Genomic DNA, 19,736 nt, shown 5'->3' on the forward strand with positions numbered 1-19,736 from the left:
GGACGTTCAGCAGGCCTAACTCAGAGAACCCTCCTTATTTGTCTGGTCACATTTGGTGAGCCCTGAAAAACGCTCAGCAGGCCTGTCTCGGGGTGACTATGTGCTCTTTGCCTTGCCCAGAGACCCCATTGTGAATTACCCTTTGGAGGTCATCCCACCCCACCTGGGGTAGATCAAAGACAACAGAGACCAACAGGAGAAAGTTTGGACTTTGCCAGGCTGATAGTGGTTGCTGAATGAGGTGATTCATGTCTGTTTTGTTATGTGTATTTCGCTGGGATGGAAAATGTTAATTGCGTTCCCCAGGCAGCCTGTTGGGCAGCATCTTGCAAATTAAGAATCTTGTCTGTGGTTCCATAACACAGAAAGGGGTGATTTTCTCTTGTAAAGTGGTTTGAACCCCACAGCCATGGCACTAGCGAGCAGGCTCATCAGAGCTGCTGCATTCTTCTGGAAGCTGCAGAGAAAGGGAGCCCGGAAACCTGGTATGCCAGCAAAAAGGGTAAGAAATTCTTACCAGCCAAGTTTCTGGTCTCCCTCTCTCTTTCTCTGTCTGTGTAAACAGTAATCATCACTATTTGTCTCTCTGCAAGGGTTTGATTAATAGACAGGGGATTTGTGAGACTACTCTTAGGTTATAGCAAATCTGGTGTACTTTGTCCTGAGAATTTGTCTTTCTGTGTTCTGTAATGGACAGAGGGATATCACAGGCTAGAACGTGGGTTTAGGACCCCATAACCTGCATTACAAGCCAGCCCAGCAGACTGGTCAGTTACAAATTTTGCTGTGGGTTCCTGAAACCAATACCAGATGAAATATCTCTGTCTTGTTTTGTGTCCTTAAGAGCTTAACCTTGTGACCTGGTGCAGACACTTTCTCTTGGATTCTGCCATCTAGAGGACAGGAATTTTAGAGTTCATGTCATAGCCCTAAAAATTTTCTTGACCAGTTAAAAGCCTTGGCAAGCTTGAAATTGGCTTCGCTAGGATCCTTCTGGGAAAAGCAATAAAAACTGCTCAATGCCATAACTCAGCAGTTAAGGCTTTGCCTTTTGATGATGGTTTCTGGAATTATTCCTTTCTGATTTGTTATTTGTGTAACTTTGCCATTTATTGAGTTGTTTCCCCCCCCACCCCCTGCCGGGAGTTTCTGATTTCTTCTCTTGAATTTTCCTTTCTCTGAACTACCTTGGGAAGATTCTAAATCTTGTAAAAAGGAAACTGCTTACCATGTCTTTGAAGCACCTGGGAGGTCACCTTTGGTAAAGTTCAAAAGCCAGAAATATTGGCCACCTGGCTAAAGTCGGGTAACAAGAAATTTAAAAGGACTTTTTTTTAAGAGCGCTCTGGTTAAAAGTCAGCTTGATTAAAAGTGGATAAACAAACTATAGGTATATTTAAATGGCATTTATGTTGTTCCCTTCTTGGATCTTGTTTTTCTGGAAAAAAGCTTTTTTTCTTCTCAGTCGACTGAATTATTTTTCTCAATTTTTTTGTCTTGCTACAAAAATGCACACATGAGAGGTCCTGAGATAACTTCTGGTTGCCTGGTACTCCTTGAAAAAAACAGGAGGCACCACAGACCCTGTTTTGGAAAAAAGCTCTGTTTTCCTCATGAAACCCTAGGAGCTAAAAGCGGACAGATCCCTCTCAAAATCAAAAGCTCTGTTCTGTTTTGCATTGTGTTATCTGACAGTTTTGAGTTCTGGGGGTTTTAAGAAATTACTTCACATTACGAGAGAGCTTTGGTGTGTAATAACTAGGTAGGAAATACTTTAGGGGATGGCTAACAGTAGTTATGGAGGGATACTTGACTCTGCATACTTGGATCAGAGAAACAAATGCTCGTGGACACCTGGAAGACATGGAAACGCCCCCCCCTCAGCTGAGAGATGAGGCTCCCGTGGGGGATGGGCTGATTGGCTTTGGGTGGCCTTGCCTTGATGAAATGCACGGAGGAAGCATTGCACTGTCTCTTCTCCTGTAGGATTTTCCTCCTTTTGAAGATTCAGGATCCAGTATAAAATGGCACCCTTAACTCTGGAGATCTGTCTTTGCCTTCAACTGTTCCTGCTTATTTGGCCCTAGAAATGCATGCTTTCCTGACTGTGTTCCTTCAAGGGCTCCACCCTGAGGTCAGTAATCCAATTAAGAAAACTGGCAAATGAAAAATGTTACAAGTGCTAAATCTTCTGTCTTTCTGTCTGCGTATTTATATGTGTTGTGTGTGTGATGTTTATGTATAAAAGAGTACTGATTATTGGCTTAGAAAAATAAGCATGTAAACGAAATATTTTGACAGAAAAAACTTTAATGCCTTTTTGTTCAAATGGCTTTAGTAATCTTTTGGAAATAAAGACAGTTTTAAAGATTACTGGTAAAATAACATGTCTTGAAAATGTAGGCATTTGGTCTAAATTAAGGTCAGATATCAGATTTGCTAAATGCTTTAAGGTCAAACTGTTTCCTTTGGAAACATTGTTCAGTTTACCTACTTTGGAGGATTAGATGACAGAGGAGGCCTGGGGACCTGTGGAGAGCCATGCCCCTAGCTATGCTGAAAAGAGTCAGACTTTATCTTCACTTCTGTCTGATGTCCTAGGCTCCACCCAGTACATAATTAAAATCACTTACTCATCAGGGTTTTCACTAAAAATAAAAGCTGCTAAGAATTAACAATGTAACATGAAATTGAGACCACTGAAGAAACAGTTATATATACATGGTGTGTAGGGAATGTGTTTTTGGTAAAAGATTATAAGAAGGTATGGGAATATGGCTTCTGTTAAAGGGAATGTAATTTTGTCTAGTTCAGAGGGTTTTAAAGAGTGTTAACCTAAAAGAGAGTAATGGGATAAAACTGAAGGCTTACTCAAAGTGAAAAGGGTTTGCAAAGGGTTGATCTTGTAAAAAAAAAAAAAAAATCTGTGGGTATAAAGAAGTTGGCTAAGATTTGAAAGAAATTATTTAGCTTTTCTCCATAGGTTAAAACATTAAAACCATACTGATACAGGGCCAGAGTCTGGGCCCATGTGTCTGAATAATAGGGTTTGCTTAGAAAATTGATCCGCTGTTTGATGGAAAATTGCAAAGGGTTCTAAAAAGTTCATGAAAATCTTACCTTATGGTCAAACTAATTAAAACTGGACAAATATATAAAATTTTATTGAAAAACTAGCTTTAGCATGAAAGATGCACTAACGCAAACATGAAATTTGGTTTTCTCTTTTGAAGACAATTTTTATGTAATATTAAAGGATAATGAAAGGGTTTTGTTTCCTCTTTTAGGTAAGTGGCAGGGAAAAAGGGGAGGACAGAGAAAAGACAGACTCAGTTGGCCTCATGCAATCTTCACTGGGTCTTGTTGGAAAGCTAAGTCTCCTCTATTAAAGATTTTTCCTTTTAAAAATTTTTGGAGTTATCATTTTGGCCAAATGAATGACTTATGGTGACCTAGGATGCTATTTTGTGATATCCAGTGTTTTAAACCTTTGATATTTGACAGACTTTCCAAAACCAAATTATAAATTATGTCTCTTTTTAACCTTTTAGATATTAGGTTCTTTAAAGTCCAAAAATGACATTTGGCTTATATGGTATAAAAATCATACAGAAAGCATTGTCAAATATGAAATGGTGTTTGGCTTTCTTTGGGCTATATTTGTGTAAATATGTTATTGACATATATTTCAAAATTATGTAAAACTCCTATAATTCTAATATGACTTAGTATATGTTATCAGTAATAATTATAATTATTATGTTAAATGACTGTGTGCCACAGAGGTAACAAATTTCCTTGCCAATTGTGTCTTTAACTGTGGCTGCCCTAAAATGTTTTTGTCATCCACAGACAATTGTTGTCTCATTTTGGTTCTCTTTTGTTTTTGGAGATGCAGTTTTGCTCTTGTCGCCTAGGCTGGAGTGCAATGACATGATCTCAGCTGACTGCAACCTCTGCCTCCCCGGGTTCAAGCCATTCTCCTGCCTCAGCCTCCTGAGCAGCTGGGATTACAGGTGTGTGCCACCACGTTCGGCTAATTTTTGTATTATTAGTAGAGACGGGGTTTCACCATGTTGGCTAGGCTGGTCTCGAACTCCTCACCTCAGGTGATCCACTCACCTCCATCCCCCAAAGTGCTGGGATTACAGGTGTGAGCCACTGTGCCCTGCCATTCCTCTTTAAAAGTTGGTTTTATAATCAGCTATAAAATTTAACAGGTGCTCTTCAATGAAGATTTCTGATTAATAACCTGGAGATTGTGACATTAGAATAGAGAAAAAAACTTTCAAATAGAAGAGTGAATGGTGTTTGGTTTTCTTTGGACTGTATTTGTATAGATATGTTATTAGTATGTGTTCCAAAATTATGGGAAACTTCTATAATTCTGATATAATTTAGTGTATGTTATTAATAATTATAATTTTTATACAAAATTGTTGTATGCCACAGAAGTAAACAAAATTCCTAGTCAATTGTAGCTTAGTAGTGGCTATCTTAAGACTTCTATCGTACACAGACATTTTGTCTTGCTTTGGCAGTTTATAATCAGATATAAGTCTCTTGGGGAATCTGACCTCATACCTCATCTACACAGTTCCTGTACGAGGTTCCTGACCTGTGGTAAGTAATGAATGTCACTTAGATAACCCCAAGTTATCTCTGGACCTCAAGGAGGAGAATTTACCCAACTCATAGGTATTTGAGTACAAACTGATGGCTGGGCTTGGCTTTTAAAAAGTCGTATCTGGGATTCCTCATGGAACAGAATTCCATCAAAGCCCATTAAAAACAGCCTAAGTGAAAAATAATTATTCTTGCTGCAAATGATCAGGCCAAGTACAAGAAGACTAAAGTTTATTTTGTAAACAAATAAATTCTATCATGATTTGTTTTTAATAAAAATGGGGACTGAAGAGAGAAAAATTATATTTCAAAAGAAAGCTATAGTACACCTGTTGTTAGCTGTTATTGAGTTTTTTCTGCAGTTTGGATTAAATCCTAAATTCTTTGTGGGTTAGAAGTCCCCAAACTCATGCTTTCTAATCATTGCTTTTAAAATTGGGAATTGTACTCTTCATCCTAGGACTCGTTATTTACCTTATGGTACACTGTTCAGTTAAATACTGTACTGAAACTATAGATGAGGTACTAATGCTTTTGCCCTGCAAGCCTTGGAAGCCCAGCCAGACCTGCAGGAGTCGCCCAGACAGCAGCAAATTGGTTCACTCCTCTCACCTTGGGGTTCACTCCCATTCCCACTATGCCCTCTGTCAGCAGAAAGACGCCAGAGCGATCCGCGGTCTTTTCCCATCTTCATAGACTAACCAACCTCAAGATTAAGGTGTTATAAAACACTAAGGGAGGGATTGAAACTACCTTTGCAAAATTATGACTGAGACAGTGAAAGAAATCTAATTTAATCGACTCCATCTTGCTTCTAATCTACAAGCTGTCCTTGTCCATTCTTGGACCTAGGCTGAATTAACTTTGGGAGGAACTTAGTTTATGGTTTAAATCAAAGACGATAACAGCCCTTTCCCAAAGCAGACCTCCTTCTTGCCTGAGGACTAAATTGCCTTTGTAGGGCTAACAATAACCAGATAAGAAATCATGGTTGAGGAGTCATGTAGCTGGAGGGTACAAGATTCTGACCCTCCCTAAACTGCTCCCAAGATTAGTGCTTGAGCTATTTTGCAGACCCTGCACTTGATGGATCAGCTGACACCACCCAGAAGGATAAACTGTCTCATCTGACTTGTGGCCTCCACCCAGGATCTGACTCAGTGAAAGAAGACAGCTTTGACTCCCTGTGATTTCATTTCTGACCAATCAGTGCTCCCAGCTCACTGGCTTCTCCCGCACCCACCAAGTTTTCCTTAAAAATTCTGCTCACCAAATGCTCAGGAACATTGATTTGGGTAATAATACAATTCTGGTTGCTTGCAAAATTAAAAAAAAAAATCTAAACAGTACAGCATGTTCTTTATATATTATCTGAAAGATAATTTTCAGAAAAAGGTAATACAATGACTTGCACCAAGATATTAAAATGCACAAGTGTTAAAGATTTTATTTTACACGTATGATAGAAGGGAACTAGGCAGATGTTAGAAATAGTTTAAAGGAAAAGTGAAAACAATACAAATTTATAGGGAGTAAAGGAATTTTGAAATGAATTGCAAATGGAAAGAAAACTGTTTTTTATTTATTTATTTTTAAATTTTTTACAGGAGAAAGAAGCTAGTAAAAATCACTACTAGACAGGGCAGAAGATAGATAGATAGATAGACAGATAGATAGATAGATAGATCTATGTCTATATATCTCCATCAGTTACCTGCACTTTGCAAAGAATTGTAAAATAGTTCAAAGACAATGAACAGCCCAGAAGTATGTGTTATAGTTTCCCATTGAAACACATTTTTTAAACATATCTAATAGGTATGTCTTAACTAGCGATTTCACACCACTCTTCAGTGAAAGGACTTTTATTGATCATCTGCCTGTGTGTTGCAGGTTGCTGTCTACCTTTTCCAAATTTGAAGCAAAGATTTTCATTAAAAGATTTTCACTAGAATTAATTAAAAATCAAAGCTCAAATCAAAACAGAACACACAGCAAGCTGTGCTAATGACATGGATGACAACTTTTCCTGGGGATTGCAACTCTTAGGGTGACATCCGTGTAGATGATTCTGTAACTCTGTTAAAAATGAAAAACTGCCACCCTGTGGGATCAGGGCCGGGTGAGCCCTGGCTTCCACACAGTGCCACCCTGAGAAGGCGAGGTCTCCCCAGCGTCTGTCTGCAGTGCAGCCAGGGCAGAGGAATGAAGTGTCATAGGAGGAAGCAGATGGCTGCATTTGCAGATAATCAATCTAGAGACCCTTGCAGCCCTGAGTTTCAGGGGAACTTGTCTAAGTAGCATCCTGTCTCTGGAAGGCATCTAATGAACTAAGTTACTGGTGTCCTTGCTTGTCACATAGCCCTGGAACACTGTCTGGATTTTATAATCATTTTCTTGAGATTGACAAAGTCTAAATTCTTGCTGATCATTGACAAGTCTAAATTCTAAAGAATGCTACCCATGGATGGAACTTTTTGCTGAAACTTGAGAAAGGGAGGAGAAATAACAGCAGTGGTGCCCCCTGAAGTTTTCCCAAACATGGAGGAGTCCTGGTATAAAACATGCCTTGGACCCACAGCAGAAGGAGGAGCACAGCACAGCTGGGATCAGGAGGACTCTGAAGTCTCCTGGGACGTGACAGGAGCAGGCTCAGCCACTGTGCACAGCATGTGTACTTGAGCAGGTCACCTAAACTGCTTGGGTCTCACATCCCTGCCATTCATGGTGTTGGGGCTTGCCCTGACTTTGTACCAAGATCAGAGAGGGGCTTATAGCAGGGAGAACCCAGGCAGCGGGAGCAGGCACTTCCAAGCCTGCAAGGGTAGGCGTGGCCTTCCTGGCCCCCAAGAGTGCAGGGATGCCAGAGGCTGCAGCGGCAGATTTGGGCGACTGCAGGTGTGCAGGGTGGGGGCTCCTGCCTGCAGCCCCAGTTCGGGCGGCTTCCGCGAGTGCAGCAGCACCTAGGAGCATGCAGGGCTCCTGCCTGCCCCCACCCACCCAAGAGCAAAGGGAGGCTCAGATCTACAGCTGCCCTGCAGCCCTGTCCAGGAGGGTGGGGCTTCTACCTGCCTGGATTAGGAGGTCAGGTCAGCAGCCCCAATTTGGGCGGCACCCAGGAGTGCCACGGCACCCAGCAGCGCAGGGCTCCTGCCTACTCTCAGCCCTCCGAGAACACACAGAGGCTCGTGTCTACGCCCCAACTTGGGCGGTTGCAGCCGCGCGGGAGAGATTGGCGGTGCTGCTGCCTGCTCCTGGCCCACCCACTCCGTGGAGCACACAGCCCCAACTGTGACCCCTTGCAGCCTGAGGCAGGGGCTCCTGATCCTTGCTGGGCCCAGGCCAGCGTCCAGGGCAGAGGCAACATTGCCACGAGCTCCCCCTGTTGTCCCGGTACTCACGGGTGGCCCGGGGCAGAGTGGATCGTGGGCCCCAGGCCCCACCGTCAGGAATGGCAGGCTTAGTGGTCACCCCGACGCCAGGCAGACTCCAGGGATACGGTCTGGGCAGCCCCCACGCAAAGCCTCCTCCTGCAACCCAGGAACCAGGCACCCTCCGTGGGGTGGGCACAGTGGGTGCCCAGCTGGCCAGGTCCCCTAAGCAGGTGTCACTATCACTTCCTGCCCCGGATCCCCGAAGTGTGGCCCAGCTCCTCATCAGGCCCCTTTCTACCCGAGGAGCCACTCCCCCACTGCACCGCTGACCCGCCAGTGGGTGAACTGGACCCGGCCTAGCTCCATCCCAGCGGCCTCCAGGGCAGCAGGTGGAGGGAGGGGGCTGTCCACCTCCTCCCTATGCACGCCCCGCAGCAGCCTGCGTGAGGGCAGGGGCCAGGCCACACCAGATGGCCCGCTGCTGCCACCACAGGCACTAACAGGAATCAGCCTTCTGCATCCAGGCCTTGTGTTAATGTGTGAATGATAGAGCAAAAGACCCCAGTGAGTGAGGCAGGAATTTGGACATTAGAAGGAGGAGAAACAAGATGAAGCTTCTGGAAGGAATAACCGTCCCAGCTGTATCACCACACACACCTAGAACCCTTTAGTCAGGAGGAGGGAGGACGGACCCACCGTGGAATATGTAGGATTTTTCCATTAGCCTGAATGTACAACCAGATGGAAGGAGGGTCAAGAACATAAGTCTGTGCCTTGAGAACTAAACTCTGACCTTTTTCTTCTCCTGCCCAAATTCCTACCTAAGGGGCCTGGGGAGTCTGCCCTACAAACCACAAAGTCTCATTGGAGGGGTCTTACTAACCCTGTGTAACTCGGCTCTTTCCAACCTTACTCTGGCATAACTTCACATGACAGATAAGGAAGAAAATCCAAATATTTTAACCCTAAATATGTTTCTTTGTCATATCTTGAAATGTCCCTGCAAAGCTGTCTCTTGTAGGGAAAGTCTGTATTCTGTAGAAAATCCTGTTCCCTTTCCAGGCCTTTTTCCTGATCCAGGAAATACTCCACTAAGTTTCTGGCACCTTTTAAGTCTGGTAAGAAACATTTACCATCCATTCTCTGTAAGCCTTCTACCTGGAGGTTGCATCAGCCTAGTAAGGACCTTGGTCTCCACAACCCCTTATCCTAACCCAGATATTTCCTTCCTATTGGTTCCAGGTCTTTAGATGAACTTTTCAACCAACTGCCAATCAGAAAATCTGTGAATCCACCTGTGATCTGGAAGCCCTTGCTTCCTGGTGTCCCACCTTTCCAGTCTGAACTGATGTACAGCTTAAATGTATTGATTGATGCCTTATGCCCCATAGAATGTATAAAACCTAGCTGTGCCCTGACCACCTGGGCCACACGTTCTCCGGGTCTCCTGAGGACTGTGTCATGGACCACGATCACTCACGTTTGGCTAGGAATAAATCTCTCCAATGTTTTACAGAGTTTGTTCTTTTTGTTGACAATCTTTTAAAATGTCTAATCAGGAGAAAATCCCACTCATACAGAGCACCCAAAAGTGTGCTGGCTGCCCACTGACTATTCCAGTCGACAGAGCCAGGTACAGGGGTCAGAGCCACAGCAGCTCCCGTAGGCCGATAAGGAGGCATGGCTGGGGAGGAGGCTCCGTCTCTCCACACCCGATGGGGGCAGCTCTGCTCTTGAGCTCAGGGTGGGCTTCACCAGGAGTTAGGAGTCAGGGGCCTGAGTCCTGCTTCCTCATTGCTCTGGTGCCTGAAAAGATGAGCAGTCTCGGTGAGACGAGGCCTGACCCGGCGTGCACAAGCCCGGAAAGGAAAGGAGTGAAAGGACCCTCTTCCCCCAGGACCAGAGCAAAAAGCAGAAAGAGAATAAGTGATTGATGTCACCTGGGTTAGAAGGAGGCAGTAGAGAGGAGCAGGTTGGTGTTAGGGGCTCGCCTGGGCAGTCACAAAGGGCCCCACAGGCAGATGAGCCTGTAAACCAAAAATACATTTCTAAGGCCCCCCAGCTGATACAGAGTGGGTGGGCTGCTGACTAAACTCCACCCTCAAGCCTAGAACCTTGGCCTTAAGTGAAAACAGCTGACCCGTTTGCCTTTTTGGCCCTCCCTGTTTCCTATCCTGTGCCCATACAAAGACTTCAGCTGGCAGAGCAAAGAAGCTGCTGAGGCAAGCAGTCAGCGATGCGAGCTGCTGAGCGGTGGGGATGCAAGTGGCTGAGTGTCAGAGACTCCAGATAGACAGCGCTGACTTCAGATGGTGTCGTTTTCCACGGGGAGCCCGGCCGGGGGTGACTGTGCTTCCGGCCAAGATCACCTTCTTTCCACACCACCCCCTTTCCAGTTCTGCCTTTGTCATCATTCAAACAGTCTGTGTGACCTGATTCTTCCTGGACACTGAACAAGAACTTGGGCGTCAAAAAGGGCAGGTTCAGAAGGCTGTGACCTTGACCCCTTGCTGGGCCGTTAGCTGTCCACGGACCACACGCTGTGTGAAATGAGCCACTACAGTTCCTTCCCCGCAAAGGGGGTCGAGGTCAAAGGAAAAATCCCGTCTCACAACCATCTGAATGCATTTCCTCCATGGCCAGGACACTCTTAAAATTTAACCTGAAAGACTGCTTCAGGCCATGACAGAAAGTGGGGTAAGAGAGGCGTCATATACCTCTCCAGCATCAACATCAACACAGACCCCCCACCCCCACCTCCATGCGGCCTCTGGGCAGGTGTCCTTTGTTCTGACTTCTCAGCTCTCTACCAGGGCCAGCTGCAGGATTCAGGGGCCCAGGGCAAAACACAAATGCAGGGCTGCCCACACATTCCTCTGTCATACATCGGGCCCCTCCTGCTGCCTTGTCCTGGTCCCAGTGGGCCACCAGGTAAAAGCGTCAGCTTTAGAAATGTTCAATTGATGCAAATTCACATTTAAAGTTTGTTTACTCTGTCCCGGCACAAAAGGATTGTTTCCAAAGTTACACTGATTAGACAGAAGTGGACCTTTGCCCCGGCTGAGGCCCTCCCATGGGTACCCACCCCCTGAATGGCTGATGCAAGAGGGCAACAGTGTTGACTGAATCTAGGCAGTTTCAGGCCACAGCCAACTGGGGAGGCAGCAATGAGTGCTGAACAGTTGGGGTCCTCTATGCCGCGCCATGAAAGCCTGAACTAACCAGACAAGTTTATCCAGAGCTGGACATGACCCTTTGGGGGCCATGCGGCATGGTGGTTACCATTGGCCTAGCGGTCAGGCCCAGTTTCAGCCTGTGGCTTCCCTGGCTACCGGCTGTGGGACCTGGGACCAGACACTGAGGCTGATCAAGGTTTTCACCTCAAACACGCTTATGGTTGTGTGTACCAAGAAGGTGGCGTAAACCAGACAGCAAGTGCCTGGTGCACAGTGAGCGATTAATAACAGAGGGTGTGTGTGTGTGTGTGATGCATATATGTACACATACACTTATTTTAATTTAGGAAAAAGTGCTTTCTTTCTCTCTCTCTCTCCTCTCTCTCTCTCTCTCTGTCTTTCTCTCTCTCTCTCTCTCTCTCTCGCTATCTCTTCTCTCTCACATTCTCTTCTTTCTTTCACAGGGTCTCCCTGTGTCAGACAGGCTGGAATGCAGTGGTGTAATCATGGCTCACTGCAGCCTCAGCCTCCCGGGCTCAAGAGATCCTCCGACCTCAGCCTCCCAAGTAGCTTGGACTACAGGCGTGCAACACTATACCAGGCTTTATTATTATTATTACTATTTTGTAGAAATAGGTCCTCACTATGCTGCCTAGGCCAGTCTCCAACTCCTGAGCTAGAGTGAGCCTCACTCGTTGGCCTCCCAAAGTGCTGGATTGACAGGCATGAACCACTGTGCCCAGCCCCCACACACATTTTTTAGTCATCACTGATGGGGTTTGGTCCTGGGTGTGTTGCTGAGCCTGATGAGAACTTCCTCAACAGGTTCCTGATGCGAAACCCCGCGTTTCTCCCTTGAAAGGGGGCAACAAGCTTCTGGGTTGCTCTAAGCTGTGAGACAGACCTCTGCGTTTCTTCCCTTCTGCTATCACCTTGTTGAAGAGGGCCCTGCTCTGAGGGCTGCCAGAGGCACCTGGGCCTGTGGAGATACGTGCTCCCGGCACGTCTCAGAAGCAAAGGCTGTGCACAGCCCCTCAGGTCACCTGTGCGGCCTCTGTCCCTGGTGCTTCCGGGAGTCCTCCCGTGCTTCCGGGAGCCGGTGCCATAGCTTGTCTCTGACCGAACGCCCACTGGAAGAGGTGTAGAATGAGGAGCTCTTAGAGTGTGACTGCAGTCCAGGTCCAGCCAGGGAGAGACTTCATCCTCCTTATGACTGTGGGACTCAAGTACGTCTGTCATTAGGTGGAGGTTTGATCGACAGGCTCAGCCGCCCTGGTGTTCTGACTCTTGTTCCACTCATTGCACGAAATGGAGCTGGAGGAATATTGCTACAAAAGAATGATCGTGGCAGGAGGTGGGGTAGAGCAATGTCAGGTCACGGCACGTCTTGCACTGAAATATTAGGGCAGTTGTAATGATCTTTATCTCACAGAAAGGAACAGAGTGATGAAGGAGGCTCAGAGAAAGGCAGCTGAGAAGAGCAACAAGGTAGAGAGGCTGACTTAAAGCAGAGAAATAAAAATTCATCCAGCACCTCCCAAGGTCGGACATCGGTCAAGAAACACCCAGATAGTTCAGGTCATTTAACTTTGCTCAAATTCCTCAAGGCAGGTATCACGACTCCTCCTGCCTTAGAGGTGAGAATGCCAAGACTCCAAGGGCTGAGTAAGGAGCCCTGGTTTGTCTGAGTGCAGGTAACACAACAGGTGCTAAAGCCCAATCTTCAGGGGCTTAATCCAACAGAAGTTAACTTTCGCTTAGAAAAAGGTCAGCACCAGAGTTCCTGGTGGATAAGCGACTTCCTACAAGGTCATTCCCAGGCCGTCTCTGTGTCTCCCCATCCTGTCCACCTCTGAGGGCTTCAAGTCCTCGGAAGGTTCTAGATCCACTCTGCATGGAGCGCAGGGCCCCACTGCTTGTTTCCATTGCTGAGCCCAACAGGAGAGGCTGGGATTAGAGCTCGCCTTGCACCCAGGATGGAAAGGAAGTGCGTTTGGTGAAGACACAGCGCCCAGGCCACCTACCCAAAGCCACACAGCTCCAGCAGCCGCCTACAGTCCAACGCGGGCCAAGCAGCAAAGTCCAACCTCATGCTTTCTCTGACTTGAGTTTTCTGAACCTCAGAGTCCTCTCCTGTAGAATGGAGAACACGTCTCCTTCACAGGATTGCCAGGAGAATGAGCAGAGAAAATGCCTGTGGAGGAGACTTCTGGACGCTTAGTTATGGACAAGGCACCAGGAGAAGGAGGGGTGCTGGAGTCTCTCCTTAGCTCTCGGAGATCATCACGAAGAGGGTGCCTCCTGCTTCCGGCCCATAGCAGAGTGTGTCCGAGAGGCCGCCTCTCACCTCCCTCCCCGGCCTCGCACACGCAGTCGGGACTGGACTTCTGATGACAATTCAGTGACGCACAATTGAAAACCAGCAGAACAGGAGACGGGAGCAAACTAAGCTACCGTTTCACTAACTTCACAGAGGAGCCTGACACAGAAAAATGTCTACATTGTTTGCCTTAAAGTGAACAATAAGGAATAGCTATCGTATCTTCAAAGCAGCTTTCCAAGATCAAATCCGTTGCATCCGGAATGCGTTTCTTTGACCTTGGAACCTCCAGGAGTGGCCAGGCTCCCCCACAGACCACACGCAGCATTGCCTAGAAGCCTGTAGCTCTCCCGTAGGACGCTGGGAAGCAGCCAGCTGTTCATGTGGGAGTGTCAGCGTGCGTTCCTTTGTCAACGTCCTGCAAGAAAGAAAAGGCAAGAACGTCAGCGATGGCTCCACTGACTGATTAAGGCAAAGAAAGTCGCCACTGTGGGTGATCACCCTGGCTATGCTGGACAGAAACAGGGCATTTGCCCAAGTCCCCAGCAGCTGTCTTTGTTTCCCACTTCGATTTGCTAATGCGCAATGGGGCTGGAGCTCACTCTGCTCCTTCAGGAAGTGGCTTGGAGACCAGGTCAGACTTCAGTGTCTCCAGGAGCCTGTGAACCCGGCGTGAGGCTCTTCAGAGTCAGGGAGGGTGGCACACGATCTTCAGACACGGAACTGAGGCTGTCGGTGGTGGGAGTAAGTGAAAAATCCCACAGGCCCTGCACTGTGTCCATACATGTTATTAATCTTAGCAATGTGGCCCAGAGAACACAAGCTCTTCCAGCCTCTGCCCAGGGGCAGCCCAGGAAGCCGTCAGGGATGAGTGATTCCCTTCCCTTCCCAAGAACCTGAGACGGGCACAGTTACCTCCATGGCTGATAACCACTGTTCTAATCCCATGCTTGACTTAAAATCATCGTATTTTAGACTTAAGAAGTGTGGACCCAGCTGATTAATCAGCCTTTCCCAGGAGCCATCTGCGGGACAGGATCAGAGGAACCCCGGAAATATTCTGCCCACTGGGAAGGTTTCATTTCACTGCTTTCAGGGATGTCCTAGAGAGGGGCTGTAGTGCTGCAGCTGTCTACTTTTGGGTGGTGCCTGCATATCATGCAGAACCATCTGTGAACCAGGCTCTAGCCTTCTCTTCCTCTGTCAGCTGATCACAGGGACCTCCCCATGAGGCCAACAGTGCAGGCGGGGGGAGAAGGCGATGGCAGGAGTGGAGACCAGCAGCATTTGAGCCACTTCCTTGTGTAACTGACTTGTGCCTTCAGGACCTGCTTGAGCCCGATCACGTATATACCACTTCCATTTGATGCTGGAACACTGCTGTGCACGACCCACTTTATGGCTAGATGGGTCAGAAAGCACCCAGTTCATAATGGGCAGTTCAGGCTGCATAGTGACTTGCTGACCCGTAGTCCAATGTTCAGTTTCCACCAAAGCCCAGTACCAGGCCAAGAGCTGTCTCTCAAAAGGAGAGTAGTTATCTGCAGAAGAGGGCAGGGCCCTGCTCCCAAATCCTAGAGACCGCCACTGTGATTCACCTATGGGAGCCTGCCAAAGGCTCTAAACAGCATCCTTATCTGCTGCTGACACATCAAGCACCATTGGATCTGCTGGGTCATTTGGCCCAAGAGGCAGAGCACCTTGCACAGCAGTCTGGACCTGTTGCAGAGCCTTCTCCTGTTCTCCATCACATTCAAAACTGGCAGCCTTTTGAGTCACTCGATAAATGGCCCAGAGTGACAAACCCAAATGAGAAGGGTGTTGCCTCCAAAATCCACACCTTCTTAAAATGAGTTGTCCATTTGTAACCCACTAAATTCTGTAGGGAATTGTCCCCATAAACTTTTTATAAAGCATTAATGATGTCACCATTATTCCACCCAAGCTTCACCATAAATTTAATGTTTTTCTTGCTTTCATTTTAGCAGAGTTCATGTTGCTCTGATAGAGGGTTTTTCAAACTGATGTCTTATCCTTTTTAGTACTTCAAATTAGACCCTGTTCAGACGTGTTATAACAAGTTAGTGTGAATTTATTTTTGTGCAAAAAAGTTGATATCCATGCACTTTTTTTTTTTTTCTTGAGGCAGAGTCTTGCTCTGTCGCCCAGGCTGGAGTGCAGTGGTGCGATCTCGGCTCACTGCAAGCTCCGCCTCCCGGGTTCATGCCATTCTCCTGCCTCAGTCTCCTGAGTAGCTGGGACTACAGGTGCCTGCCACCACGCCTGGCTAATTTTTTTGTATTTTTAGTAGACAGGGGTTTCATCGTGTTAGCCAGGATGGTCTCAATCTCCTGACCTCGTGATCCGCCCGCCTCAGCCTCCCAAAGTGCTGGGATTACAGGCGTGAGCCACCGTGCCCGGCCTTGCATGCACTATTTTTTATAATATGTATTTTCCATGAATTTTTTGAAGTCCCCTTATATGTCTTCCTACAAAAAAATGAAATGTAACTCAGTGCATTTGCCAACCTACCAAGGAAAAACACAGAGGCCTAAAATGTGACCCCCTGCAATGATCTGATCAGGGAATAGTCATATTTAAAAGGTAAATGTGAAAGTCAACTGAGTTGACATTTGAATGAAAGCTTTTCAATATGCTAATTATTTTAATTCCCATGTCTCCTGAAATCCAGTGTAAAGGCAGTTTGTGTGGACACCAGAAAAAAATTGTACAACACAGAGGAATGGAGAAAACGCCATCCTGCTTTGTGTGGGGCCGCTGACGGAGGAGGGGTGCTGGTCTGCCTTCTCTGTGAGCTGAGCCTTGGGTACTGCACCATCTGCTTTGTGTGAGGCTGCTGACGGAGAAGGGGTGCTGGTCTGCCTTCTCTGAGAGCTGAGCCTTGGGTACTGCACCATCCTGCTTTGTGTGAGGCTGCTGACGGAGGTGGGAGGTGCTGGTTTGCCCTCCCTGTGAGTTGTTGAGACTTGGGTACCATGCCTGCATAGTACATATGCCTGAAGCTCACTGCTTCCAAAGAAACCTGATTCCAACAGGCTTCTGGGTCTTGTTGCAGTTTTTAAAGTGGTATTTTTGGCCTCCCTTCTGAGGCTGAAAATGTGCCCGGAGAACAGATGGGTCAGATCTTCCTCATTAGCTGGGATGGATTTACATTTAAAGGCATTTTTAAAGTTGTTCATCATTAGCAATATAACAGAAAAGATCTTGACAAGTATTCAGAATTCAGCCTGACAGGCTCATCTGATAAAGGCAGGAAATGAGGGTGGAAGGGAGGGAGGAAGGAAAATACTTGAAGTGTAGCTAAATGTAATCCCTTGTGTAAAGACTAGATAACCCTGTCTTGGAAAACAGTGTCCATGCCATCAGAGACCTGTGCTGATCTCTCAACCAGCAGCAAGCAGAAGGCAGACAAAGGGAGATCTCCGAGCCCAGGGCAGGAAAATAAGATGCTAGAAACAAAAGTAAAATCTAAGGCTCTCAACTGCCTGAATGGAGCCCCATCTGTGCCAAAGGGACCCCACAGAAACCTGAAACACTGAATTCCTGGCCATGATGGGAAGAGGAGTCAGACACACCTTGTTATGCCTCCCCCGCCACTTTTGAAGTTTAGAAACAACTGACCAATATTAACACTAAAATAGAGACCATCAGACTGACAAAACCCACTCTTAGTGGTAATAAGATGCCAGATTCCAACCTGACTGTGGTATAGTGCTCTGAGAGCTGCCCCTTGTGAGACTTCATCTACACGGCAAGAACCTTGGCTTCTACAACCCCCGCTTTTCTTGCTCAAGCATTTCAACTGACTTCTTAAATCTTTAGACAAAGCTTAACTCTTTCAACCAATTGCCAATCAGGGAAAACTTTGAATCCACCTGTGACCTGTAAGCATCCACTGCTTCAAGATATCCCACCTCTTTAGGCTAAACCAACATACACTTCCCATGTATTGACTTATTTCCTGGCTTGTAACTCCTGCCTCTCTAAATGTATAAAACCAAACTGCAACCTGACCACCTTGGGCACACTTTTTCAGGACCTCTTGAGACCGTATCCAGGCCATAGTCATTCATGCTGGCTAAGAATAAACCTTTTAAAATATTTTACAGAGTTTGGCTTTTTCATCAACATGGCAGAAACACCTTTCCGCTTTCTCTAGACACCCAATGTATCAATGTGGCTGTTGGAAGATAAACACTTTAATGAAAATAATGAGGCAGTCATAAGTTCCTCAAACCTGCTGTGTTTTAATGTCTCTTGACAGATGCCCTGGAACTGTTCCTAAAGGATTACAGCATGAAGAAAAATAATGTGGGTAGCCGGGCTTCATCTTAGCAATGTGAGAACCTCATTTTGGCTTTCAGTTTGTCTTTTAATGATCAAATGTGTTGGAACCTTTGGGTGTCTGGTTTTAATGCCCATTTCTACCATCCTGCCCTGGGGATGAGGTGGAGCTGGGATGGACAAAAAATTCCTATTCTCCAGCCAGGCGCAGCGGCTCATGCCTGTAATCCCAGCACTTTGGGAGGCCAAGGCGGGTGGATCACCTGAGGTCAGGAGTTTGAGACCAGCCTGGCCAACACGGTGAAACCGGTCCCTACTAAAAATACAACAAAAAGTTAGCTGGGTGTGGTGGCAGGCGCCTGTAATCTCAGCTACTTGGGAGCTGAGGCAAGAGAATTACTTGAACCCAGAAGGTGGAGGTTGCAGTGAGCTGAGACCACACCATTGCACTGGTCAATAAGAATGAAACTGTCTCAAAAAAAAAAAAAAAAAATCCTATTCTCCATGGGGCCCAAGTCCCTTTTTACCTCCACCTCCTGGATATGCAGCAATTAAGTGATTCACAGAGGTGCAGTGAGGCGAAGGTTCCAAGTAGCCACAGGTTGGAAGAAACAAGTACTGTTGGCATCAACTTTGTTAGCTTGAAGCAGGCCTTCTAGAATCCATAATGCCAGGACAAGCTTTCTAGATGGCAGAACAGGATAGCCTATTTGGTGTGAATGAAAGACATTCAGGTGATACCTTCTACCTCTTCAAGGTAGGTGCTTAGCTGAAATAGTGCAATGAAGAAAGAGCACTGAGCTGGAAGCCAAAAGGCCTGGCTCCAACACTGATAACCATGCGTGCTTTAACAAATCATTTCTCTCTGAAACTCAGACATAAGTCCTGGCTCCAACACTAATAACCACGCACACTTGAACAAATCATTTCTCTCTGAAACTCAGCTTCCCCATCTGTGAAGCAGGGATGGTGCTACTTTTCCAGGTGTGATAGATTAGATTATTGATCCCAATTCTTCCAACCCCTTAGAAAGGGTTGTACATCCACCCTTGCCATGTGACTTGCAGAGTCCTCCCCACAACCTCAGATTCCATATCCCCACCGTTGATATTAGCCACGGCCGTGGGGCTTGCCTTACTAGTGGAATGAGGGCAGAAGTATCCATGTGCCAGCTCTGGGTCCCCGCATGCTTTGCTAACTCTCTTGTGTGCGGGTGGTCCTTCAAGAAAATAAGATGACCCAAGCAGCTGTGCTTCTTCAGCCCCAGAATAACATACATGTGACAGACCAGGATTCAGCCCACAGCCTGGAGCCAAGACACCACCCGACCCAGATGAACCTGCGTGGATCAGCTGAGCCCCTAATGACCTACAGATCCTGAGAGTGAAAAACATGCATGGTCCTATATACACCATGGAGTTTTGGGATGACTTGTTACTTAGCATTATTATGGCAATTGCTGACTAATATACCAGGCTCCTGGAAGATTTGTTGTGAGGTACTCATAAAATGATGAATGTGAAATTGCTTTGTAAACTGCTTTAAAAAAAAAAGGTACTTAGCTAGAGTGAAAGCTCTACAAAGGCAGAAACTGCTTTGCTACTGTAACTAGATAAGTTCCTGGAATAAAATAGTAGCTCAATAAATATAATATTAATTGAATTGGATGGATGGATGGATATATATATCCATGTATTTTTATATGTATATATATATATATTGACCTTGGAACTTCTATCATACACATTTTTCCTTGGGTTTAAACTATTAATTTCTCTTGAGTACAGATACCCCCCGAGAAAGCTAAAATGCTGTATTGTTTATCATAATACTTTTGTTTCATGATAATTAATGCCAGATACCTGGAGTAATTACAGAAATTGTAGAGAACAAGAGATGAGGGGCGGGAGATCTAAGAAATGGATTTTCCAGTTT

The 19,736-nt window shown here is 46.2% G+C and overlaps 2 long non-coding RNA genes across 2 annotated transcripts; both read left to right on the forward strand.

Moving 5' to 3' along the window:
• Nucleotides 1–2,031: 2,031 nt before the first annotated feature.
• LOC129038440 (uncharacterized) lies at nucleotides 2,032–5,915 on the forward strand. The gene is made up of 4 exons (XR_008503152.2): nucleotides 2,032–2,134; nucleotides 3,918–4,016; nucleotides 4,542–4,623; nucleotides 5,701–5,915. It is a non-coding gene; the product is annotated as an uncharacterized LOC129038440 (long non-coding RNA).
• A 7,990-nt stretch (nucleotides 5,916–13,905) lies between these two features.
• On the forward strand, nucleotides 13,906–19,463 carry LOC134739668 (uncharacterized). Its single transcript, XR_010126537.1, has 3 exons — nucleotides 13,906–13,985; nucleotides 17,782–17,828; nucleotides 19,063–19,463. It is a non-coding gene; the product is annotated as an uncharacterized LOC134739668 (long non-coding RNA).
• The last annotated feature ends 273 nt before the right edge of the window (nucleotides 19,464–19,736 follow it).

The sequence above is a fragment of the Pongo pygmaeus genome, chromosome 5 (assembly GCF_028885625.2).
Source record: "Pongo pygmaeus isolate AG05252 chromosome 5, NHGRI_mPonPyg2-v2.0_pri, whole genome shotgun sequence".
NCBI lineage: Eukaryota > Metazoa > Chordata > Mammalia > Primates > Hominidae > Pongo > Pongo pygmaeus.